This window comes from Triticum urartu, chromosome 2A (assembly GCF_056163025.1).
Source record: "Triticum urartu cultivar PI428250 chromosome 2A, HENAU_Tu73, whole genome shotgun sequence".
Taxonomy (NCBI): domain Eukaryota; kingdom Viridiplantae; phylum Streptophyta; class Magnoliopsida; order Poales; family Poaceae; genus Triticum; species Triticum urartu.
In genome coordinates, this window is record NC_141874.1 from 324363588 (window position 1) to 324390072 (window position 26485).

At 45.6% G+C, this 26485-nt stretch overlaps 1 pseudogene; it reads left to right on the forward strand.

The window, feature by feature from the left end:
- Positions 1-22190: 22190 nt before the first annotated feature.
- Positions 22191-23104, forward strand: LOC125536344 (E3 ubiquitin-protein ligase SINA-like 7; annotated as a pseudogene).
- The last annotated feature ends 3381 nt before the right edge of the window (positions 23105-26485 follow it).

The window sequence follows — 26485 nt, forward strand, 5'->3', positions numbered from 1 at the left end:
ACAAGACAAACTTACGGGCATCCTTGAAGAGAGTAGGCCAATAAAAACCGGATTGCAATACCTTATGTGCAGTTCTATCTCCAGCGTGGTGTCCTCCATAAGTTTCAGAGTGACACTTGCGTAGGATATGTTCCTGTTCATGCTCAGGTACACAACATCTAATAACACCATCTACTCCTTCTTTATAAAGATGTGGGTCATCCCAAAAGTAATGTCTCAAATCATAGAAGAACTTTTTCTTTTGCTGGTATGTGAAACTAGGTGGTATAAATTTAGCAACAATGTAATTAGCATAATCAGCATACCATGGAGTAGTATGAGAAGCATTTATGACATTTAATTGTTCATCGGGAAAGCTATCATCAATAGGTAGCGGGTCATCAAGCACATTTTCTAACCTAGAAAAGTTGTCTGCAACGGGGTTCTCAGCTCCCTTTCTATCAATAATATGCAAATCAAATTCTTGTAGCAAGAGAAACCATCTAACAAGTCTAGGTTTAGCATCTTGCTTTTCCATAAGATATTTAATAGCAGCATGATCCGTGTGAATAGTTACTTTAGCATCAACAATATAAGGTCTGAACTTATCACAAGCAAATACAACCGCTAAGAATTCTTTTTCAGTAGTAGCATAATTTCTCTGAGCGTTGTCTAGAGTTTTACTAGCATATTGAATAACATTTAATTTATATCAACTCTTTGCCCTAGAACAACACCTACAGGATAATCACTAGCATCACACATAATTTCAAAGGGTAAATTCCAGTTAGGTGGCTGAACAATCGATGTAGAGATCAATGCTTTCTTAAGTATTTCAAATGCTTCTACGCAATCATCATAATAAACAAATGGTGTATCTTTTTGCAATAAATTAGTCAGAGGCCAAGAAATTTTTGAGAAGTCCTTAGTTAACCTCCTATAAAAACCGGCATGACCGAGGAAACTTCTTATACCTTTGATGTCCTTGGGCACGACATCTTTTCAATAGCATCAACCTTGGCTTTATCAACTTCAATACCTCTTTCAGAAAATTTATGCCCCAAGACAATACCTTCATTAACCATAAAGTGGCACTTTTCCCAATTCAAGACAAGATTAGTTTCTTCACATCTCTGCAAAACTCGATAAAGATTGCTTAAGCAATCATCACAAGAGGATCCATAGATGGAAAATTCGTCCATGAAAACCTCACAAATCTTTTCACAAAAGTTAGAGAGTATAGCCATCATGCATCTTTGAAAGGTAGTAGGTGCATTACATAAACCAAAAGGCATACGTCTATAAGCAAAAGTACCAAAAGGGCAAGTAAAAGTAGTCTTTGATTAATCATTGGCTGACACAGGTATTTGAGAGAAACCAGAATAACCATCCAGAAAGCAAAAATGTGTAATTTTGGATAATATTTCTAGCATTTGATCGATAAAAGGTAAGGGGTAATGATCTTTTTTAGTAGCTTTATTTAATTTGCAGAAATCAATTACCATCCTATAACCTGTAATAATTCTTTGCGGGATCAACTCGTCTTTATCATTAGGAACGACAGTAATACCTCCCTTCTTAGGGACACAATGGACATGACTTACCCACTGACTATCAGCAATGGAATAAATTATACCTGCCTCAAGAAGCTTTAGTATTTCCTTCCTTACTACTTCCTTCATCTTAGGATTCAGCCGTTGTTGATGATCATGAACTGGTTTGGCATCTTCCTCCAAATTTATTTTGTGTTGACACAAACTGGGACTAATGCCCTTAAGATCATCAAGAGTATATCCAATAGCACCACGGTGCTTCTTCAAAGTTTTCAATAATCTTTCTTCTTCATGCTCTGAAAATTTAGCACTAATAATAACATGATATATCTTTTTCTCATCAAGATAAGCATATTTAAGAGTATCAGGTAAAGGTTTAAGCTCAAACACGGGATCACCCTTGGGTGGAGGAGGATCCCCTAGGATTTCAACAGGCAAATTGTGTTTCAGGATGGGTTCCTGTTTAAAGAATACTTCATTTATTTCCCTTCTTTTATTCATAAACATATCATTTTCATGGTCCAGCAAATATTGTTCTAAAGGATCGCTAGGAGGTACGGCAATAGAAGCAAGACCAATAATTTCATCTTTACTAGGCAATTCCTCTTCACGGTGTTGTCTATTAAATTTAGAGGAATTAAATTCATGATACATATCACCTAAACCAATAGTAACAACATCATTTTTGCAATCTATCTTAGCATTAACTGTGTTCAAGAAGGGTCTACCAAATATAATGGGACAAAAGCTATCTTGTGGGAACCAAGAACAAGAAAATCAGCAAGATATTTAGTTTTCCCACACAAGACTTCAACATCTCTAACAATTCCCATTGGTGAAATAGTATCTCTATTGGCAAGTTTAATTGTGACATCAATATCTTCTATCTCAGCAGGTGCAATATCATGCATAATTTCTTTGTATAAGTCTTAAGGTATTGCACTAGCACTAGCACCCATATCACATAAGTCTTAAGGTCTGTTTTTATCTTTAGCACAAGGTTTAGCAATTCTAGCAGTCTCATCAAGGAAATGGATAACATGCCCATCAATATTATTAGACAAGAGATCTTTAACAATAGCAATATTAGGTTCAACTTTAATTTGCTCAGGAGGTGTATAAGTTCTAATATTGCTTTTACGAACCAGAGTTGAAGCTTTAGCATGATCCTGTATCCTAACAGGGAAAGGTGGTTTCTCAATATAAGAGGTTGGAACAATAGGATCATTATAAGTGACAGTCTTTTCTTCAACTTTAATAGGTGCAGCTACTTTTACTTCTATGGGAGGATGATATTTAAACTTCTCCCTAGGGAGATCAACATGAGTAGCAAAAGATTCATAGAAAGAAGCTACTATCTCAGAGTCAAGTCCATATTTAGTGCTAAATTTACAGAAAACATCGGTATCCATAAAAGATTTAACAGAATCAAACTTAGGTGTCATACCTGACTACTTACCCTTGTCGAGGTCCCAATCTTCAGAGTTGCGTTTAATTCTTTCCAATAAATCCCATTTGAATTCATTAGTCTTTGTCATAAAAGAGCCAACATAAGAAGTATCGAGCATGGTGCGATTGTTATTAGAAAGCCGAGCACATAAATTTTAAATAATCATTTCTCTCGAGAGCTCATGATTGGGGCATGAAGATAACATTGATTTAAGCCTCCCCGAAGCTTGAGCAATGCTTTCTCCTTCGTGAGGCCAAAAATTATATATATAATTGCGATCACGATGAACAAGATGCATAGGATAAAACTTCTGATGAAATTCCAATTTCAATCGTTTGTAGTTCCATATCATCACATAGCCTATACCATGTCGATGCATCTCCCTTCAAAGATAAAGGGAAGACCTTCTTCTTAATAACATCTCTGGGCACACCTGCAACCTTAAATAATCCACAAACTTCATCCACATATATTAGGTGCTCATCAGGATGCTTTGTTCCATCTCCTGCAAAAGGATTAGCTAGTAGTTTTTCTAACATACCCGAAGGAATTTTGAAGCAGACATTTTCATTCTCAGTAGGTTCAGTAGGTTTAGGAGCAACTCTTTGCTCTACTGGTCGGGGTGAAGATACCCCGAACAAGCCCCTCAGATGATTACTTTCCATAGTAATAGGACTGAACGGCGGACTCAAAGGGGAACTCCTTGCCGAAGTCCATATCTAGCAGGCTCACCCCTCGGATAGCCATTGGAGTCTCTTCGAGTGAACGAGTGTGTAGGCGGCGGCAACAGTTCGTTTTTCAGCTCTTGGGGAACTGGATTCAACAGTAAGCTGAGTGTGTACAGGCGACAACAGTTACTACCCCTCCCTCGTCTGCTGCACGCCCGGCAGAAGATGCACCCTCAGCCACACGTCGGTTCACAAGCGGGTCTGTATTGGTACTGTAATAACAGGAGTTAGTGGTCACTTTACTTAAATTTAATTAGCTTTAATAGAAATTTATACTTAAACAAAGAAATGCATTAGCTCATTCTATCAGTGCCACGGGATCAACATGCACAACAATTAGAATTATTATTCTCAGGACGCACACGATCTGCACATTTGTCGCACTTACACAAAGATAATACTACCAAGTTTGAACTGTTTGTTATGGTTGTTGTCCTCTGCATCATCATGCCGTGTTTCCCAGCTTGCAAAATTCAGAACCAACAAATAAGATCCAAATAATAAGTACAACAAAGATGCCTACACATCTCATTAATTCCCAGCTTGCAAGATTCAGAACCAACAAATAAGATCCAAATAATAAGTACAACAAATATGCCTACACATCTCATTGATTCCCAGCTTGCAAGATTCAGAACCAACAAATAAGATTCAAATAATAAGTACAACAAAGATGCCTACACATCTCACTGATTCCCAGCTTGCAAGATTCAGAACCAACCCATTAGAGCCTTTTGATAAAATGAATATCGGGATTAAATCCATCTTTGCTAGCCATGTCATACAATCGAAGAACTTGGCGAATGCTCTTGACCGTCACAACATCTGTAGTTGAGTATTCCTGTTTGCACAACATGTTTGCATAGCACAAACAAGGAGACAGGAGAGCATGATTTCGCTTTAATAGCGGCCTCCTTGAACTCAACCTCCAGCTCTACTTGGATGAGGTCTTCCTGGAGTTCCATGATTCAATTCATGCACCTTTTTCTGCAGTTCACCTGAAATGAAGCAAAGATTGCATCATTCAGCTAGCAAGAAGTACTTGCTCTTGTGAGATGGTAGGTTCTTCTTTAGTAGTTGCACTAAAATTGAGGAACATTAAGGTTGGCTGTTCGGCTCATGTAAGGTGCAACTATAATTTTCTTATCCTTTTATGCAGTTCCACCAAAATAAAGTGCCATTGTGGTGACAGTGACGGCTCCATCGTGCAAAGGCTAATAAAATGTAGCACGAGATTACCAGCAGAACTTGACAGAGATTTTGGAAACTCCAATCACCATTTTGTGCAGTTCCACCAAAATTGAGAGATGTTGCCCACATGACATTTTAGTTGAACTCTACAAGACACTCATTCCAAAAAAAGTGTTTTGTGTAGTTCAGCAAAAGGTCACAATAGCAACAAGGTGAAATGGATATCCCTATCTGCACAAAAAGATAGAATGTAAACAGTTGCTGGTGAATAAGAATATACGAAACATATACAAAATGAAAAGAAGCATTTTAATTATGTTCATGGAAATCACGCAAGGACAGTAGAAATTTTAAAACGTCAGCAATGCTTCATGTTACCAGAAGCATTATGATCAACAATGAGATTCCTCAAATATGGGATTACTTTAATGGTGGCATTGCTTGTTTACCAAACACAATAAATCAACAACAGCTAAAGAGTTGGTTTAAGGGCATGGGACCATGGGGACACTAGGACACTCAGCAGCGTAAAGGAGCAACTTATCATATTGGGGAAAACAACAGGAGTGCCATTTGTAACACAGTTTAATTGCATCTTATCACTGGAGGAATTAGATTAACAATAACATTGGTTGGACATGTCCCTAAGGTAACAGGGTGATCGCTTCATTTTACTTGCGCCCTTACATTAACAACAACAAAAGGTTGGTATATGGACATGCGACAGTGGATGCATCAGCACAATGTACCTACAAGGAGGCATAAAGTGGTGATGCCGAATTTGTTCATGCTATGTGAGGGCAGCAAATCTAATCTTGGAGACCTTGTACTATGTGAGGGCAGCAAATCTAATCTTGGGGACCTTTTACTATGTGAGGGCAGCAAATCGAATCTTGGAGACCTTTTACTATGTGAGGGCAGCAAATCTAATCCCGGAGACCTTTTACTATGTGAGGGCAGCAAATCTAATCCTGAGACCTTTTACTATGTAAGGGCAGCAAATCTAATCATGAGACCTTTTACTATGTGAGGGAAGCAAATCTAATCCTGGAGACCTTTTACTATGTGAGGGCAGCAAATCTAATCCTGGACATACTCTGTTGACTTGTCCACCAGCCGCCACTTTCTATCCTTTTTTCAACCAATAATAGATCTGTTCCTTATCCACTTTGTACTACGTTTTCCCATTATTTCCCTTTTCAACCAAGAGACCGGTTCGGTATCCGGTCTGTACTACTTTCACCATATTATTTCCTCTTTGAATCAAGTCCTATATTCATGCTACAACTTTCCCCCTTTCTCCGTTGTTTGAACAAAGCCCTAGATTCGAATGCATGAAGTAGCTTTACCTCTAATAATACTAAAAATATAGGTGGCTTTGGAAGAGCTGATGGGAGTAGAAAAAGATGCACATGCAGACACATGGGGAGTTGGGGCAGTAGAGCAAGGCCGCTTTCGAAGAACTTATACCTGAGGGTCGCCGGGATGTCGGCGGCGGCAAGTCGGATCTGCGGACAATACGGCAGGGAGGAAGAAGGGTCGGAGGACCTCCCAAGCCGGCGCTGTGTCGGAGAGAACGACACGGGCAGAGGATCGGGCCCCTCTGGCAGCTGTGGGTTTCCTCCCTCGATGACAATGATCACGTGAATGATGCCTGCGGTCGCCAGCACCGTTTGGGAACGTTGCGTGGTGCGGGGCCGGCGCCTTGGATGATTTGGCACAGCCGACTGCCGCTCGCGTCGATCGCCTCCATTGGTGCTTGTGGCTTCTGGTCACATGGTCTTGGAGTGGAGTGGGCAGTGTTGAGCAGAGACTAAGGAGTAGATGGATTGGAGCAGTGGGGCTATACTAGCAAGTAGTTGTACGTATGTAATGCCCCAGATGTAACTTTCCCTATTTGTACTCCAACTCTTGCCGTTTCCGGCGTTAAGTTATATTTATTTCTCGGGTTCAGGTCTTTGTCTCCGTGTGTTGTTTTCGTTTTCATGCATCTCATATCATGTCATCATGTGCATTGCATTTGCATACATGTTCATCTCATGCATTCGAGCATTTTCCCCGTTGTTCGTTTTGCATTCCGGCGCTTCGTTCTCCTCCGGTGGCCATTTCTAGCTTTCTTTCATGTGTGGGGATTAAACATTTCCGTATTGGACCGAGACTTGCCAAGCGGCCTTGGTTTACTACCGGTAGACCGCCTGTCAAGTTTTGTATCATTTGGACTTCGTTTGATACTCCAACGGTTAACCGAGGGACCGAAAAGGCCTCGTGTGTGTTGCAGCCCAACACCCCTCAAATTTGGCCCAAAACCCACCAAACTCTGCTCCATGTCCTAGAGCGTTCGATCACGATCGCGTGGCCGAAAACCGCACCTCATTTGGACTCTCCTAGCTCTACTTATGCCTATATATACCCCCTCCATTTTCGGATCTCGTCTTCCCCCTCGAAACCCTAGTTCTAAAAAAAAAGAAGATCCTCGCACCGACGGACACGTCCGCCCCCGGCCGGACGCGTCCGCCCGCCGCCGCTATCCAGTCAGCCGCCGCCACGTGTCCCTGGGGGACCGCATCGCCGCCGCCACCGACGCGGGCCCGCAGGCCCAGCGCCGGCCCCTTCCTCCTCCACCCGGGCCCGCGGCCATCTCCCCGCGCCGCCTTCGTCTTCCCCGCGACCGGCCGCCGCCCGTCGCCGACCACCGCACCACCGTGCCCCAACGCCGGAGCCCGCCGCCCGACCACCTAATCCGGCAGCCGCAGACGCCAGCGCCCCGCGCCACCTTCCCTCGGGGCCCGGTCGCCCCTCGCCGCCCCGCGCCGCCCCGGGCCGGCACCACCTCGCCGCCACCGGACCCGGCCGCCTCGGCCACCACCTCGCCGGAGCCGGTTCGAGCTCGCCGGAGCACCTCGGTTCGCGCGCCCGATGAACAGTGCCCGTTCCAGATCTGAGATCGAAAATTCCTAGGGTTCACTTTTTCCCTCTCCCCCGTAAGTTTTTATGCCTACTTTGACCGCCCGTAACTTTGCATCCGTAGCTCCTATTTGGGCATTTAATATATCAAAATGTTCACCTCGATGAGTACATCATTTCATTCCATTGCATCATTTTCATTTGAGTTCATCTTGATGCCCAAAATGCTATTAGAAGGAGGCTTCGTGAGTTAATTGTCAGATCTGCTAGTTCATCTTAGACTTTTGTCATTTTTGCCATGATTATTGTGTGCATGCTATGCCTGTGAGTCCTTCATATGTTTTGTTAAGGATTTTGTCTTCTTTCCAGAGGTGCAACCGATGCATTTTTAGGATGTGTGTGGTGACTTGTGCAAGCTTGCAAAGTGAGGCACCCGGGAAATCTGTTTTCAGGGACTTAGTTGTTTTCTCTGTCTGGGATATTTTAGTTCATGATGCCATATGTTCAGCTTGTTTCCTAATGATCCGTGCCTCTTTTGAAGATGATCAGTAAGGGACTTTTGTTATCATGTTATTCTCTATCCATCAATGTCTTTGTTCGCAATTATGGAGCGCCATAGCTTGAGTCAATCGAGCTCTACTTTTGCTTCGTGGTGAATCTGGGCAGATCGTCAACTCGTTTGCGATTTTACCGGCGTTGTTGTAGTTGATCCGTGCATGCTATGCCATTGTTCTTGCCATGTCTAGCTTGTATTTTGTGCCTTCTTAATGGATGTATGCCTTCCTTGCCATGACTTGCACCGTGGTGAGTGCATCAAGCTCGTTTACATGCCTTCGTGAGTTATATTTCAGCATGTCTCAGTTTTCACTGAGTCTGAAAACTGATTGTGTTTTAGCTATGTTCGTGTGCCCGTTACAATATTTTGTGAATCCTTTTGGCCCCAGGTCACTTTGGGTCTTTTGTTAATCTTGTTGAGTAGCTCCAGGCCAAGTTCTTGCTTGTCTTAATCAGGTCATCTATCATGTTGTTTTGCTGCTCCGAAGAGGGCTTCGTGATCTGAAATTTCAGACTAGTGTTAATTTCACAAAGTCTGGAATCTGTTTTGCATTTGCGTTTTTGCCATGCTTGTTTGAACGTCTTAATGGATGAATTGGCCGTGGCTCAGTGCTAGTCTTTTGTTAAGCATCTTGTGTGCATCCCTGCCATGTATTTTGTTCTCATGATTGGTGGCTGTAGCATGTTCATTTCGTTGCGTTTAGATGCCTACTTGCTGTAAATCGCAGACCGGTGTCATATCTTAAAACGCTTGCCATTTCCAAACCGTAACTCCGATTCCAATGATCTTTATATCGTTTTCAAGCGATTTCATCCCCTCTATCCAGTGGCACCCTTGGAATTCCATGTTGAGGCCAGATTCATGCATTTCCTGTGATATCTTGTATTTTGCATCCCGCATCGCATCTCGCATAGCATATCATCATTTCATCATATTGCTTGGTCTTGCACGTGGTTGATTGTATCCTTGTAGTTTGTTTGTCTTGTTTGGGTAGAGCCGGGAGACGAGTTCCCTACCGAGGATCCCGTTGAGTTTGCTTGTGAGGATCTAGTCAACTCTGACAACTTTGCAGGCAAGATGATCATACCCTCGAAATCACTACTATCTTTGCTATGCTAGTTTGCTCGCTCTTGCTATGCCAATGCTACGATGCCTACCTTTTGCTTGTCAGCCTCCTAATTTCCATGTCAACCTCTAACCCACCATATCCTAGCAAACCGTTGATTGGCTATGTTACCGCTTTGCTCAGCCCCTCTTATAGCGTTGCTAGTTGCAGGTGAAGATTGGAGGCCGTTCCTTGTTGGAACATCATTTATTTACTTGTTGGGGATATCATTATATTGCCATGTTATCTTAATGCATCTATATACTTGGTAAAGGGTGGAAGGCTCGGCCTCTCGCCTAGTGTTTTGTTCCACTCTTGCCGCCCTAGTTTCCGTCATATCGGTGTTATGTTCCCGGATTTTGCGTTCCTTACACGGTTGGGTTATAATGGGAACCCCTTGATAGTTCGCCTTGATTAAAGCTTTTCCAGCAATGCCCAACATTGGTCTTACCATTTGCCACCTAGCCTTTTCTTTCCCTTGGGTTCTGCAGACTCAAGGGTCATCTTATTTTAACCCCCCCCCCCCGGGCCAATGCTCCTCTTAGTGTTGGTCCCACTTAGCGATGTCCGAGGCTACCAGGGGCAACTCTGGGCTGGCTTACCCGACATCTGGCTCATCTGAGTGTGCCCTGAGAAAGAGATATGTGCAGCTCCTATCGGGATTTTTCGGCACATTCGGGCGGTGTTGCTGGTCTTGTTTTAACCTGTCGAATTGTCTTGTTGTACCGGGTTACCGAGTCTGATCGGTGTGTCTCAGGTGGAGGTCTATTCCTTCGTTGACCGTGAGAGCTTGTCATGGGCTAAGTTGGGACTCCCCTGCAGGGATTGAACTTTCGAAAGCCGTGCCCGCGGTTATGGGCAGATGGGAATTTGTTAATGTCCGGTTGTAGATAACTTGAACCTTAATTGATTAAAATGAATCAACTGAGCGTGTTACCGTGATGGCCTCTTCTCGGCGGAGTTCGGGAAGTGGAGACGGTGTTGGAGTAATGCTTGCGTAGGTTGTTCTTATAGCTTCTCGCTCGTGCTTTGCCTCCTCTTCTCGCTCTCTTTTGCGTATAAGATAGCCACCACGTATGCTAGTCGCTTGCTGCAGCTCCACATATATTTGCCTTATCCGTTCCTATTAGCTTAAATAGTCTTGATCGCGAGGGTGCAAAATTGCTGAGTCCCTTGGCTCACAGATACTATAATTCCAGATGCAGGACCAGGTGATTCCGCTCCAGGTGACGAGTATGAGCTCAAGTGGGAGTTCGATGAGGACTCTCAGCGTTATTATGTTTTCTTTCCCGATGATTAGTAGTGGTGCCTAGTTGGGGTTCGATTCTGGGCCTTGTCGCATGTTGGGTTCTTTTCTATTTTGGCGCCGTAGTCGGGCCATGAGAGATTGTTTGATGGATGTTATTTATGTACACTGATGTGACGTGGCGAGTGTAAGCCAACTATGTATCCCCCCCTTTTATTATGTACTACATGGGATGTTGTAATGATTGCCTGACTTGCGACATTGCTTTCAATGCGGTTATGTCTCTAAGTTGTGCCTCGACACGTGGGAGCTATAGCCGCATCGAGGGCGTTACAAGTTGGTAATCAGAGCCTTCCCCGACCTTAGGAGCCCCATTGCTTGATCGTTTTTAGTAGCCGAGTTGTGTCTAGAAAAATGTTTTGAGTCTTTAGGAATTATATATCGGAGAGTTAGGAATTCTTTTACTTCCTAGTCTCCTCATCGCTCTGGTAAGGCATCCTGACGTAGAGTTTTGACTCTTCTCTTCTCAAATTTCACTAAATTTTTTTTAGGATCACGCGAGTATCTTGGATTTGTTCCGATGGCTTATGATGAGAATACTGTCTTTGTGCCTCCTGTCAGGGGTTTAGTGGAAGTGTCCCGTGGAGTTGAGCTCTGAGGTGTTGTCATCATAATTTTATCGTTGCAATTCTGGAATACTTGGGATATGTTCGCCGACATCGAAAATCTCTTTTATGCAGTTCGTTGGTGAGATAACCTCGACGCCACCCAGTACTGGGGCGGGAGTTCGGGAGTATCGCCATAACTTGTATAACGGATGCTTTTCGAAGGTTGAGGTAGATGGTTTCCGAAGTTTTCTTGCTTATGTGTTGAAGGATGGATACAGCTGGATGTAGGATTTGCTAGTTTGGGTGAGATATTATGCTTCCCCTGTATCCCCAACACCTGATTGCATAACCGGAATGGTTCGGGAGTTTCATAGGTGGGAATTCTAGTAGCTCTAGTTCTTCTTCCATGGATATTGGTTTGAGATTGGGATTTCTTACCGATTATTCGTTCTTGATCCGTACCTTGTTGATTTATTTCTCTACCTTAATTCTACGTGGCTTCTCAATTTATGGATATGTGACCATTTGAAGAGGAATGCATTCGTTCATTTTGTTCGGATGTGAAGACTATATGTTGCAATTTTCATTCCGTTGGATTCAGCTTCAATATTTATCTGTCATGTGCTAACGGTGGTCAACCTCTTCAGGATGGCTCCCGCTAAGAGCACCAGTCAGAACCAGAATCAAGATCTGCCACCGCCTCCACCTCCTCCAGAGGCATGGCAAGCTGTGATGGCCGCAACCAATGCAAACACTTAGCTGATCATGCAAATTCTCCAAGAGTGCAATCAAGGCAGTCAAGGGAATCAAGGCAGCAGTCAGAGTCGCTTTGCTACACTCAACCAGTTCCTTGCTAACGGGCCAAAGACTTTCAACAATTGTGTTGAGGCAACCGATGCTGACGATTGGCTTGTGGATCTGTGTAAGCATTTCGAGTGCAGCAACGTCAGGCCTGAGGACTTTGTGAAGTTCGCTTCTTTCCAACTCAAAGATCAGGCAGCAGAATGGTTCCAGCAGTACAAGGATTCCTGAGGTGGACGTGTTATCACTTGGGATGATTTTCGTCGAGATTTCCGAGCTCACTATATTCCGCAGAGCGTGGTTGAAAGCAAGCGTGAGGAATTCCGCAATCTGAAGCAAGGTTCTTTGTCTGTCTATGACTACAACAAGTTGTTCCACAAGCTTGCCCGCTTTGCCAAGCAGGACGTGCCTGATGAGAAGAGCATGATATATCAGTTCAGGGGTGGTCTTAGAGAAAATATTCAGCTCACTCTTGTCCTCTTCGAGCCCTTGAGATACGATGAGTTCTACAACATGGCACTGAAGCAAGAGGCTGCTCAGTTGAGGTGTGATGCTTCCAGGAAGCGAGTCAGAGATGTTACTCCTTCTTCCTCTACTCAAGTGGCCAAGCAGCAGAAGTTTTGGCTTCCTCCTCCTCCGTTCCGTCAGCCGTATCAGCAGAAGAGCAAAGGTGGCAGTGGTTCTTCCCACCTACCCAACCCAGGCTTTCAGAACAAGGCTTCGTCTCAAGCTCCAAGATCGAGTGCTCCGTATCACCGTCCGCTTTCAGAGGTCACGTGCAACAAGTGCCAACAGAAGGGTCACTATGCCAACAAGTGTTTCAACCAGAGGCGTCTTCCTCCTCCTCCTCCTCCTGTCAGATCGGCAAGTACAGCTGTGGTCAAGCATAACCCCAAGCATGCCAAGGTCAATTTGATGAATGCAGCTCAGGCAGAGGACTCGTCAGATGTGATCATGGGTAACCTTCCTGTTAATGACATTCCTGCAAAATTTCTTTTTGACATGGGTGCATCACATTGTTTCATCTCGAGGCCATTTGTTTCTAAGCATGAGTTGCCTTTGCAAGATTTGCCTAGACAGTTATCTGTGGTTTCTCCGGGTAAATTTATGAATGCAAGCGCGTTTGTCCCAGATGTTTCTATCACATTGGGCGATTGCAAATTTCTCTCTTCTCCGGTGGTTCTTGGTAACTCGGATATTGATCTTATTCTCGGAATGGATTGGCTTTCTAAGCACAAGGCACATCTTGATTGTGCGGCCAGACAGATTCAATTGACTCATTCGTCTGAGGACGTAATTATCTTTGCCGCTCGGGATAATACTATCCGTCTGTTTTCTCTCAATGAGAAGGGTGAATTGGATGCCATCTCTCAAATTCCAGTGGTTTGCGAATATCAAGACGTCTTTCCATAAGAGCTCCCAGGAATGCCTCCGCACCGGCCAGTTGAATTCGTTATTGAACTTGAGCCTGGCATGGAACCTGTGTGCAAACGTCCCTACAAGCTCGAACCTGAAGAGTGGAAGGAGCTGAAGAAGTAACTCGATGAGCAAGAAAGAATGGGTCTCATCCGGCCTAGTACTTCTCCGTGGGGTTGTGGTGTTCTTTTTGTGAAGAAGAAGGATGGAACGGACAGACTTTGTGTTGATTACCGTCCGGTGAACAAGAAGACCATCAAGAACAAATACCCACTTCCCAACATCAATGAGCTGTTCGAACAACTCAAAGGTGCCCAAGTATTCTCCAAGCTTGATCTCCGTATGGGTTATCACCAGATTCGCATTCGTGAAGAAGATATTCCCAAGACAGCATTCAGAACAAGCTTTGGTTCATATGAATACACTGTCATGTCTTTTGGCCTCGCCAACGCTCCTCCGACGTTCTCTCGCATGATGAACTTCATCTTCAACGCCTACACCAATGACTTCGTTTTGGTCTATCTCAACGACATTCTGGTTTTCTCCAAGAACAAGGAAGATCATGCCAAGCACTTGCGTTTGGTTCTCGATAAGCTCAGGGAACATCAGTTCTACGCCAAGTTCTCCAAGTGTGAATTTTGGCTCGATGAGGTTCTTTATCTTGGTCATATCATCTCTGCCAAGGGCATTTCCGTGAATCCCGAGAAGGTTTCCGCAATTGTGAATTGGGAACCTCCTCAGAATGTGAAGAAACTCCGCAGTTTTCTCGGTCTCGCAAGCTATTGCTGAAGATTCGTTGAAAACTTTTCTAAGATCGCGAAGCCTCTCTCAAATCTTCTTCAGAAGCACGTCAAGTATGTTTGGTCTCCGGAGTGTGATATTGCTTTCAACACTTTGAAAGAGAAATTGATCACTGCTCCAGTTCTGACTCCACCTGATGAATCCAAGCCGTACGAGGTCTTTTGTGATGCCTCTCTCCAAGGTCTTGGCGCAGTTTTGATGCAAGAGAAGAAAGTGGTTGCTTATACATCTCGCCAGTTGAAGCCTAATGAGAAGAACTACCCCACTCATGATCTCGAGTTGGCGGCAGTTGTGCATGCTCTTTTGACTTGGAGACATCTTCTATTGGGAAGAAAAGTGGACATTTTCACTGATCACAAGAGTCTCAAGTACATCTTCACTCAGCCTAATCTCAACCTAAGGAAAACTCGATGGGTTGAAATGATTCAAGAATATAATCCGAGTATCGAGTATACTCCAGGCAAGGCTAATGTGATTGCTGACGCTTTGAGCAGAAAGGCCTACTGCAATAGTCTGATTCTCAAGCCTTATCAACCCGAGCTTTGTGAAGCTTTCCGCAAACTTAATCTGCAAGTTGTTGCTCAAGGTTTCCTCGCCAACCTTCAAGTCTCTCCTACCTTAGAAGACCAGATTCGCCAAGCCCAGCTTCTTGATGCTATGGTGAAAAAGGTGAAGATTGGGATTACCAAGAGTCAGTCCAAGTACAAGTGCTACCGCCTTGATGACAAGGACACTCTCTTCTTCGAGGATCGTATTGTTGTGCCCAAAGGTGAACTTCGTAAAGTGATCATGAACGAGGCTCACAATTCTCTCCTCTCCATCCACCCTGGGAGCATGAAGATGTATCAGGACCTTAAGAAAGCATATTGGTGGACTCGAATGAAGCGCGAGATCGCTCAATTCGTGAATGAATGTGATGTCTGTAGAAGAGTGAAGGCAGAACACCAAAGGCCAGCTGGTCTCCTCCAACCTCTTGCCATTCCAGAATGGAAGTTTGACCACATTGAAATGGACTTCGTGACTGGGTTTCCAAAGTCCAAGCGTGGCAATGATGCTATATTTGTTGTCATCGACAAGCTCACCAAAGTGGCTCACTTTCTGCCTATCAAAGAGTCGATCGCTGCAGCTCAATTGGCGGAACTCTATACCTCTCGCATTGTCTCTCTGCACGGTATTCCTCAAGTGATCTCTTCAGACCGTGGCAGCATCTTTACCTCGAAGTTTTGGGATTCTTTTCAGAAGGCCATGGGCACTAACATCCGCTTCAGCACTGCTTTCCATCCTCAAACAAGCGGTCAAGTCGAGTGTGTCAACCAGATTCTTGAAGATATGCTCAGGGCTTGTGTGATCTCCTTCGGCATGAAGTGGGAGGATTGTCTTCCTTATGCTGAATTCTCATACAACAACAGTTTTCAAGCAAGTTCGGGCAAGGCCCCTTTTGAAATCCTGTATGGCAGGAAGTGTCGTACCCCTATCAACTGGTCTGAAACCGGTGAACGTCAGCTGCTGGGTAATGACTTAATCACAGAAGCAGAAGAAATGTGCAAAGTCATTCGTGATAACCTCAAAGCAGCCCAATCCCGCCAGAAGAGCTACTATGATAGTAAGCACCGTGATTTGGTTTTCGAGATTGGAGATCATGTTTACCTCCGTGTCTCTCCTATGAAAGGTACTCGTCGCTTCGGTATCAAAGGGAAGCTTGCCCCTAGATACGTGGGACCTTTCAAGATTGTCAGCAAGAGAGGCGACCTCGCCTATCAACTCGAGCTTCCTTCAAACTTTGCAAATGTTCATGATGTGTTCCACATCTCTCAGCTTCGGAAGTGCTTCAAGACTCCTGACCGCACCGTCAACTTCGAGGACATTGAGGTCCAAGAAGATCTCTCCTATCGTGAGCACCCAGTTGCTATTCTTGAAGAGACTGAACGCAAGACTCGCAACAAGTCAATCTAATTTCTCAAAGTCAAGTGGTCTCACCATTCCGACGGTGAAGCTACCTGGGAACGCGAGGATCACCTCCGTTCTGAGTACCCGGAGTTCTTTCAGTCCTAGATCTCGGGACGAGATCTTTTTGTAGTGGTGGAGTGTTGTAACGCCCCAGATGTAACTTTCCCTATTTGTACTCCAACTCTTGCCGTTTCCGGCGTTAAGTTATATTTATTTCTCGGGTTTGGGTCTTTGTCTCCGTGTGTTGTTTTCGTTTTCATGCATCTCATATCATGTCATCATGTGCATTACATTTGCATACGTCTTCATCTCATGCATTCGAGCATTTTCCCCGTTGTCTGTTTTGCATTCCGGCGCTTCGTTCTCCTCCGGTGGCCATTTCTAGCTTTCTTTCATGTGTGGGGATTAAACATTTCCGGATTGGCCCGAGACTTGCCAAGCGGCCTTGGTTTACTACCGGTAGACCGCCTGTCAAGTTTCGTATCATTTGGACTTCGTTTGATACTCCAACGGTTAACCGAGGGACCGAAAAGGCCTCGTGTGTGTTGCAGCCCAACACCCCTCAAATTTGGCCCAAAACCCACCAAACTCTGCTGCATGTCCTAGAGCGTTTGATCACGATCGTGTGGCCGAAAACCGCACCTCATTTGGACTCTCCTAGGTCTACTTATGCCTATATATACCCCCTCCATTTTCGGATCTCGTCTTCCCCCTCGAAACCCTAGTTCTAAAAAAAAGAAGATCCTCGCACCGACGGACACGTCCGCCCCCGGCCGGACGCGTCCGCCCGCCGCCGCTATCCAGTCAGCCGCAGCCACGTGTCCCTGGGGGACCGCATCGCCGCCGCCACCGACGCGGGCCCGTAGGCCCAGCGCCGGCCCCCTTCCTCCTCCACCCGGGCCCGAGGCCATCTCCCCGCGCCGCCTTCGTCTTCCCCGCGACCGGCCGCCGCCCGTCGCCGACCACCGCACCACCGCGTCCCAACGCCGGAGCCCGCCGCCCGACCACCTAATCCGGCAGCCGCCGACGCCGGCGCCCCGCGCCACCTTCCCTCGGGGCCCGGTCGCCCCTCGCCGCCCCGCGCCGCCCCGGGCCGGCGCCACCTCGCCGCCACCGGACCCGGCCGCCTCGGCCACCACCTCGCCGGAGCCGGTTCGAGCTCGCTGGAGCACCTCGGTTCGCGCGCCCGATGAACAGTGCCCGTTCCAGATCTGAGATCCAAAATTCCTAGGGTTCACTTTTTCCCTCTCCCCCCTAAGTTTTTATGCCTACTTTTACCGCCTGTAACTTTGCATCCATAGCTCCGATTTCGGCGTTTAATATTTCAAAATGTTCGCCTCGACGAGTACATCATTTCATTCCATTGCTTCATTTTCATTTGAGTTCATCTTGATGCTCAAAATGCTGTTAGAAGGAGGCTTCGTGAGTTAATTGTCAGATCTGCTAGTTCATCTTAGACTTTTGTCATTTTTGCCATGATTATTGTGTGCATGCTATGCCTGTGAGTCCTTCATATGTTTTGTTAAGGATTTTGTCTTATTTCCATATGTGCAACCCATGCATTTTTAGGATGTGTGTGGTGACTTGTGCAAGCTTGCAAAGTGAGGCACCCGGGAAATCTGTTTTCAGGGACTTAGTTCTTTTCACTAAGTCTGGGATATTTTAGTTCATGATGCCATATGTTCAGCTTGTTTCCTAATGATCCGTGCCTCTTTTGAGGATGATCAGTAAGGGACTTTTGTTATTCATGTTATTCTCTATCCATCCATGTCTTTGTTCGCAATTATGGAGCACCATAGCTTGACTCAATCTTGCTCTACTTTTGCTTCGTGGTGAATCTGGGCAGATCGTCAACTCATTTGCGATTTTGCCGGCGTTGTTGTAGTTGACCCGTGCACGCTATGCCATTGTTCTTGCCATCTCTAGCTTGTATTTTGTGCCTTCTTAATGGATGTATGCCTGCCTTGCCATTACTTGCACCGTGGTGAGTGCATCAAGCTCGTTTACATGCCTTCGTGAGTTATATTTCAGCATGTCTCAGTTTTCACTAAGTCTGAAAACTGATTGTGTTTTAGCTATGTTCGTGTGCCCGTTACTATATTTTGTGAACCCTTTTGGCCCCAGATCACTTCGGGTATTTTGTTAAGCTTGTTGAGTAGCTCCAGGCCATGTTCTTATTTGTCTTAATCAGGTCATGTATCATGTTGTTTTGCTGCTCCGAAGAGGGCTTCGTGATCTGAAATTTCAGACTAGTGTTAATTTCACAAAGTCTGGAATCTGTTTTGCATTTGCGTTTTTACCATGCTTGTTTGAACCTCTTAATGGATGAATTGGCTGTGGCTCAGTGCTAGTCTTTTGTTAAGCATCTTGTGTGAATCGCTGCCATGTATTTTTTTGTCATGATTGGTGGCTGTAGCATGTTCATTTCGTTGCGTTTAGATGCCTACTTGCTGTAAATCGCAGACCGGTGTCATATCTTAAAACGCTTGCCATTTCCAAACCGTAACTCCGATTCCAATGATCTTTATATCGTTTTCAAGCGATTTCATCCCCTCTATCCAGTGGCACCCTTGGAATTCCAAGTTGAGGCCAGGTTCATGCATTTCCTGTCATATCTTGCATTTTGCATCCCGCATCGCATCCCGCATAGCATATCATCATTTCATCAGATTGCTTGGTCTTGCACGTGGTTTATTGTATCCTTGTTGTTTGTTTGTCTTGTTTGGGTAGAGCCAGGAGACGAGTTCGCTACCGAGGAGCCCATTGAGTTTGCTTGTGAGGATCCAGTCAACTCTGACAACTTCGCAGGCAAGATGATCATACCCTCGAAATCACTACTATCTTTGCTATGCTAGTTTGCTCGCTCTTGCTATGCCAATGCTACGATGCCTACCTTTTGCTTGTCAGCCTCCTAATTGCCATGTCAACCTCTAACCCACCATGTCCTAGCAAACCGTTGATTGGCTATGTTACCGCTTTGCTCAGCCCCTCTTATAGCGTTGCTAGTTGCAGGTGAAGATTGGAGGCCGTTCCTTGTTGGAACATCATTTATTTACACTTTGGGGATATCATTATATTGCCATGTTATCTTAATGCATCTATATACTTGGTAATGGGTGGAAGGCTCGGCCTCTCGCCTAGTGTTTTGTTCCACTCTTGCCGCCCTAGTTTCCGTCATATCAGTGTTATGTTCCCGGATTTTGCGTTCCTTACGCGGTTGGGTTATAATGGGAACCCCTTGATAGTTCGCCTTGATTAAAGCTTTTCCAGCAATGCCCAACATTGGTCTTACCATTTGCCACCTAGCCTTTTCTTTCCCTTGGGTTCTGCAGACTCAAGGGTCATCTTATTTTAACCCCCCCCCCCCCGGGCCAGTGCTCCTCTGAGTGTTGGTCCCACTGAGCGATGTCCGAGGCTACCAGGGGCAACTCTGGGCTGGCTTACCCGACGTCTGGCTCATCTGAGTGTGCCCTGAGAGAGAGATATGTGCAGCTCCTATCGGGATTTGTCGGCACATTCGGGCGGTGTTGCTGGTCTTGTTTTAACCTGTCGAATTGTCTTGTTGTACCGGGTTACCGAGTCTGATCGGTGTGTCTCGGGTGGAGGTCTATTCCTTCGTTGACCGTGAGAGCTTGTCATGGGCTAAGTTGGGACTCCCCTGCAGGGATTGAACTTTCGAAAGCCGTGCCCGCGGTTATGGGCAGATGGGAATTTGTTAATGTCCGGTTGTAGATAACTTGAACCTTAATTAATTAAAATGAATCAACTGAGTGTGTTACCGTGATGGCCTCTTCTCGGCGGAGTTCGGGAAGTGGAGACGGTGTTGGAGTAATGCTTGCGCAGGTTGTTCTTATAGCTTCTCGCTCGTGCTTTGCCTCCTCTTCTCGCTCTCTTTTGCGTATAAGATAGCCACCACATATGCTAGTCGCTTCCTGCAGCTCCACATATATTTGCCTTATCCATTCCTATTAGCTTAAATAGTCTTGATCGCGAGGGTGCAAGATTGCTGAGTCCCTGTGGCTCATAGATACTATAATTCCAGATGCAGGACCAGTTGATTCCGCTCCAGGTGACGAGTACGAGCTCAAGTGGGAGTTCGACGAGGACTCTCAGCGTTATTATGTTTCCTTTCCCGATGATCAGTAGTGGTGCCTAGTTGGGGTTCGATTCAGGGCCTTGTCGCATGTTGGGTTCTTTTCTATTTGGGCGCCGTAGTCGGGCCATGAGTGATTGTTTGATGGATGTTATTTATGTACTCTGATGTGACGTGGCGAGTGTAAGCCAACTATGTATCTCCCCCTTTTATTATGTACTACATGGGATGTTGTAATGATTGCCTGACTTGCGAGATTGCTTTCAATGCGGTTATGTCTCTAAGTCATGCCTCGACACGTGGGAGCTATAGCCGCATCGAGGGCGTTACAACGTACTAGTACAATAGTGGGCTCACATAGCAATTTTGTCTCATGCAAGAGCCTGGCTATATGCGTGCTCCAATGTTCGCAACTGCAACGTTTGGTTTGCGCTTGGCTCTTCGCCTCTTCGAGAAGACGAACAATGATGTTACTACTACTGTTTCTACAGTGTCGAATCCACTGCTGCATGTCCGTCCTGCGCGAGCGGGACGGATAGCTTGTTGTAGAAGTACTACTAAGCAAAAGCCTGTCCTCGTTTGTGAGCAACGGCGCGCATGGGTGAGGGAAAAGGCATGTAGTAAAATCAAGCTTCTCCTCATTGTACGAGTTGACGCGACACATGATAGCACTGGCCCCACATGCTTGCCTCTAAACTTGGCTGAAAGGCCCGAAGTGTACAGTATATTTGCTGCAACCTCTAACATTTACCCACCACAAATTAAAATATATGTGGCCGTATGCATCGTTCTGATGCAGAGGCCGGGGAGTCCCCCCCTTTTCGAAAAAAACAAATTAAAATATATATTCCTGTCTTGACCAGATAAGCGTGCAAACTACAATCACCAGGGTGTCAGATAGGGCCAGAAGACTATTTTTTTACAAAAACTTCGAGATGGCCACATAGCATGGAGCCGACCCCAATGATTTTAAGCTTACAGGCACGGTACACGCTATCCTAGACTACTCTACACATGAAACTGCCACACGAGCATCCGGGCTGCTCTTGGCTCTTCGCCTCTTCGGGAAGTCGAACAATGATGGAGTACTACTGCACTGGAGGAGTACTGCAGTACGCTTCTGGCCATCTGACACCGATTGTACTGGTGCATGTCCACCACGTGCGGGAGGGGGAGCGTGTAGCGAAAGCTTCTCCTAGTCTTGGCAACCACCACACTCATGGGCGAGGGAGGGACGCTCATGCCTTTGCGTATATGATAGGTGGGCCCGACAGGCGTGTGGCCAACCTGTCATACAGCCAAAGGCAGGTGTAGTTAAGTCCGCGAGGGAGAGGATAATCAAACTTCTCGTTGATGTACGAGTTGACGCGACACATCAAAGCACTGCACTCGATATATTTCAATAATTTGCGTTTACCGATGCATTAATTACAACGCATGCATGCATGCCGTGACTCTCCTTTTGATACTCCCTCCGATCCTTTTTACTCTGCATATTAGGTTTGTCTGAAGTCAATCTCATCCAAATTTGACCAAATTTATACAAAAAATTATTAACATTCACATAACAACATATTTATTATTAGATCCATCTCGAAATATATTTTCATATTATATGTATTAGATCTTATAGATGTTAATATTTTTTAATATAAATTTGGTCAAACTTAGCAAACTTTGATTTCAGACAAAGCTAATGTGCGGAGTAAAAATGACCGGAGGGAGTACTTGCATGTGTTGATTTAATGCACCTTGAAGTAGTATAAAATATGTGATGGTAAAGCTTTGTAATACCCCGGCCCAAGTCGAGAGATGGTTGTGCACGAGGAGGGCAAGATCATGCAGACCGAACAGGACCCGATGATGGAGCTCTCTAAGGTCTCGATGGACCTCACCGTGCTCTACTGCCCCTTGTGCCTCCGCCCCTTGACGCCTCCAGTGTATGAGGTTCGAATACACCTCGTCCGTTCGGCTGATTGAGCAAGGTGCAGGTTTCTTGATTGATTTGTTGTTCGATTGATTTCTGCAGTGCAAGGGAGGGCACCTGGCCTGCGCGGACTGCCGCGTCGAGCGCCCCGGGAACCAGCGGCAGTGCCAGAAGTGTGAGCGCGGTGGTGGCTTCGACGTGCGGAACACGGCGGTGGACTCCGTCCTTTCGTCGGTGAGGGTGGAGTGCCCGCACGAAGGCTGTGGGCTCTAGGTCACTTACCACAAGCTCGCCGATCACCAGAGCGTGTGTCCGCTCGCGCCCTGCAAAATGCCCCGTGCCCGTCTGTGGCTATGAAGGCCCGCCGCCGGCGCTCTACCACGACATCAGCACCGCGCATCCCATGCCCGTGCACATGATCCTGTACGGCAAGGTGCTCCAGCTGCAAGTGCCACTGTCGGAGCCACGACTCTTGCTGTTCGCGGAGGAGGACCTCCGCGCGTTTTTCTTGGTCGGCGGCGTGCTCGACATCGGCGCTCCTATCGCCGTGTCGGTCGTCTGCATCAAAGCAGGGGCATCCCCACTGCTTCACTATGTGGCCAAGCTGTGGGCGAACGGCCCACCGGGGGAGCCCAAAGGCACAACCGACGCCGTCAAGGTGGAAATGGAGGTGACAAGCAGCAAGGATCCCAGCAAAATCGACATGCAGGAGCTGACCTTCTTAATAGTTCCGCCCAAGCTGCTGGCCGGGGCTAAGCTTGTGTCCCTCCACATTCAGATTGACAAGCTCACGTCCTAAATGTTTCTACAATGCCTTCTGTTTATCTTAGTAATATGCTAATATAGGGATTACCTTTGTCTACTTTAGCTTAAGAAATGGTGAGTTTTGGTGGCGATGCAGCAATTACTTCGACATCAGATCAGTAATTTCCAACAGTCGAACGGATAAGTACTACTTGTCATCAAAATGGATAAAAGGAGATGTATGCAGACGTATTTTAGTTCTAGATACGTCCCTTTTTATCCATTTTGATGACAAGCACTCCCTCCATTCCACAATACATGCCTTCCATTTGTCAAAATATAGATGTATCTAGACATGTTTTAGTATATAGGTACATCCATGATAGAGCCAATCGGATGGTTGAGAACACTACAATTCATAGCTACAGATGCATGTGTGACTCCCAGATGTAGAGGCCGGGGGTCATCATCCTCCTTTTCGAGAAAAAACAGACGCGTGTGTGAGAGGACGAGTGCGTGCGTGCACCTCTTCTCTTCCTGTATAACGTACTACTAAACTCAGAGTACCAGTTTTTGTGGGTGGCACGATGGTGCATGCGAGAAGTCCCGAGAGATAGGTTTAATGCGTCTGAAAAAAAGACTAGCCTAGAGCTCGCCACACAGCTATTCCTGTCGAAGGCCCCATGAACCGTAAGATATGTATACGACGGTGCGAGTTATTGGACGTACACAGCAATACTCCCTCCTTTCCGGTTTATATGGCTTAATTCAAAAATCTCACCAACCAAGATGGTGAGTAGTGGAATATTTTTTGTAGTTTGCAAAAGCACCTAATTAATGCTCTTGTTTTTCTCAAAAAATTATGTTTTTCGATGCATTAATTGCAATGCATGCATGCATAAAGTACATGCATTGGTCAATTTTCTCTTAATACTTGCATGCAATGATTTAGTGCATCTTGGAATCTGAACATGTGTTGGGGAACAACCAAATTGAGCCTTATAAAATGGAAAAACTAAAATTTGAATTGCAAATTACTCCACGCTATATTGAATTGCAAACCTGTTCACACCGATCACAACCTAAACGGTTTCCCACTTAGGAGCGTATTAGTACCAAGCTATATTGAATTGCAAACCCGTTCACACCGATCACAACCTAAACGGTTTCCCACTTAGAAGCGTATTAGTACCACGCTACTCCCTCCGCCCGGGATTATTAGGCCTAAAGACAATTTCTCTTAGACCAAGACACATAGTAATTTTCTCACATTAATTCTTTCATTTCACTCCCAATGCACTCTCTCACATGCATGCAGCCAATGAAAAAGCACGCATCAAGTATATTAATTTTTCAGCCATGGCACCAACAACAATGGCTTTGAATGCAACGAATGAAATGGTTGCATGCATGCACCTTTCCAAAGCGGGGCCTTACAAAAGGGGAGTATATTGAATTGCAAACATGTTCACACTGATCACAACCAAAACGGTTTCCCACTTAGGAGCGTATTAGTACTCGGTTATAAATACTAGTATGCCAAGATGACTGCACATTCCTCCTCAACTCCTCATCGACAAAAAGAAAAAAGTCATTCAGCATCCTTCTCTTGCGTCTGCCATGGCCAGCGTGAGTTCTGGGTCGAGAGATTGCCACCAAGGAGAGGCAAGCATGGAAGAGGAAGCACGAGAGATGTCCCGCCTCGCTGCGAGAGCAGCCGACATGTCCCGCCGCACGAAAGTGGCATCACAGAGGTCCCGCTGCGGCGCGGCGGCCTGGGAAAATTTCCCGCAGGCAGGCGACGACTGTTACAGGCACATGCATGCGATCGTCCATAGCCAGATGGATCAGATCTCCGGCTCGGAGAGGTTGCAGGACAACATGATAGCCTCGCTTGAACAGGCTACCGGCGTCATCCGACAACTAAGGGAGGGCAATGAGAGGCTCCGGGCCGAGCGCGACCTGCTGAGGGAGAACATCATCCGAAGTGCAGACCAGCAGGAGGAGACCTGTGCCTTGTTGGAGAGGACCGACATCATCGTCAAGAAACTTATGGACAAGAATGACATGCTCCGCAATGAGCGCCAAAGGCTGGTGGAGGAATCCGTGGATGTTCTCAAGTAGCGTCTTGAGGACACGAAAGAGCTGAGGGAGAAGATCGTCCGAACTAGTTTCCTGGTTTCTTTTGATGTAATAATCGGTTTAGGATGTGGATTGTGTCGTCGGTTGTGAAAAGTTGGGTTCTAGCGCGGATGTTTGGCCTTTGTTGGCCTCTTGGGATGTTGCGATTTCAATCTGGTAGCTTTTAGTCCTTCGTCTTAGACTGGAGTAGTGCTGAACTTCTTGTGAATTGTGGTGGTTTTTAGTAATGAAAATCGGAAGGGGCAAGCCCTTCTTTGATCAAAAAAATAAATAATCGTCCTTATATATTCATCAGTCTTGCTATAAGTCACAGTAGATGCTATATAGGTCCGTCGGATCTTACATCAAGATCCGTGCTTTCAGATTTTCTTTTTCTCTCTTAAATCTCAGTCGAGTGAGACATAGCCACGCCATTAAACAGAGGCTCTGCGCCATTAATGGAGACCTTGGGAGAGAGGTGGACGGCAGATGGAGGTCAAAGGGATCTCCTCCCGATAGGCACGCGCAGGGGTCTGATCACACGCCTCTCGTACTCAAATAGCTACATGCACGGCGCCTCCTAGCTAATAAAAAATGGGGACGCGTGGCAGCACGTAAATGGTACTAGTAAGTAGAACGCCCACGGTTTCAATAATACTTGTGTTTCCGATTGTAACGTGATAGCACTTGTTCCAAAATGACTTTGTTGATTGTTAATGTGTGCTCCTTCGCAAATCAGACTGCAAATTTACCACAGCATGTTGGTGCCATGTCATGGCACCAAGCCAAGTTTCATTATTTTCATGCGTGTTTTGGATTTATAGGAATTAAAAAACTAAGTTTCTCAATGTTTCCAACCCAGCCACGATGCCCAGAATTTTGAATTTCATTCCCATTTCTTGCATGGAACCTAGAAATTTACCCGAGGACACACATGTGATTTTTCAACCAACTTTGGTGCACTGGAACATGTGCTTGTATTTCAAATTTGAATTATGCACACAAAGGTGACACGTTCCCTCCCAGAACCACGAGCCTTCTTGAGAGAAGCTCCAATTTGCAAGAAGCTTATACCAAAATTTGTTCCTATTCGGCCAATTTTTTTACCACGGCATGGTACTACCATGACATGACACGATGCCAAGTTTCATGATTTTAAAACCAAGCTTCTCAATGTTCTCGACCGAGCCACGATGCCCAGATGTTTGAATTTTATTCTCATTTTTTTCATGGGACCTACTCCCTCCTTCCATATATATAGGGCCTAATGTGTTTTTCAAGACAGCCTTTGACTATTGACAAGATTAATAGCACA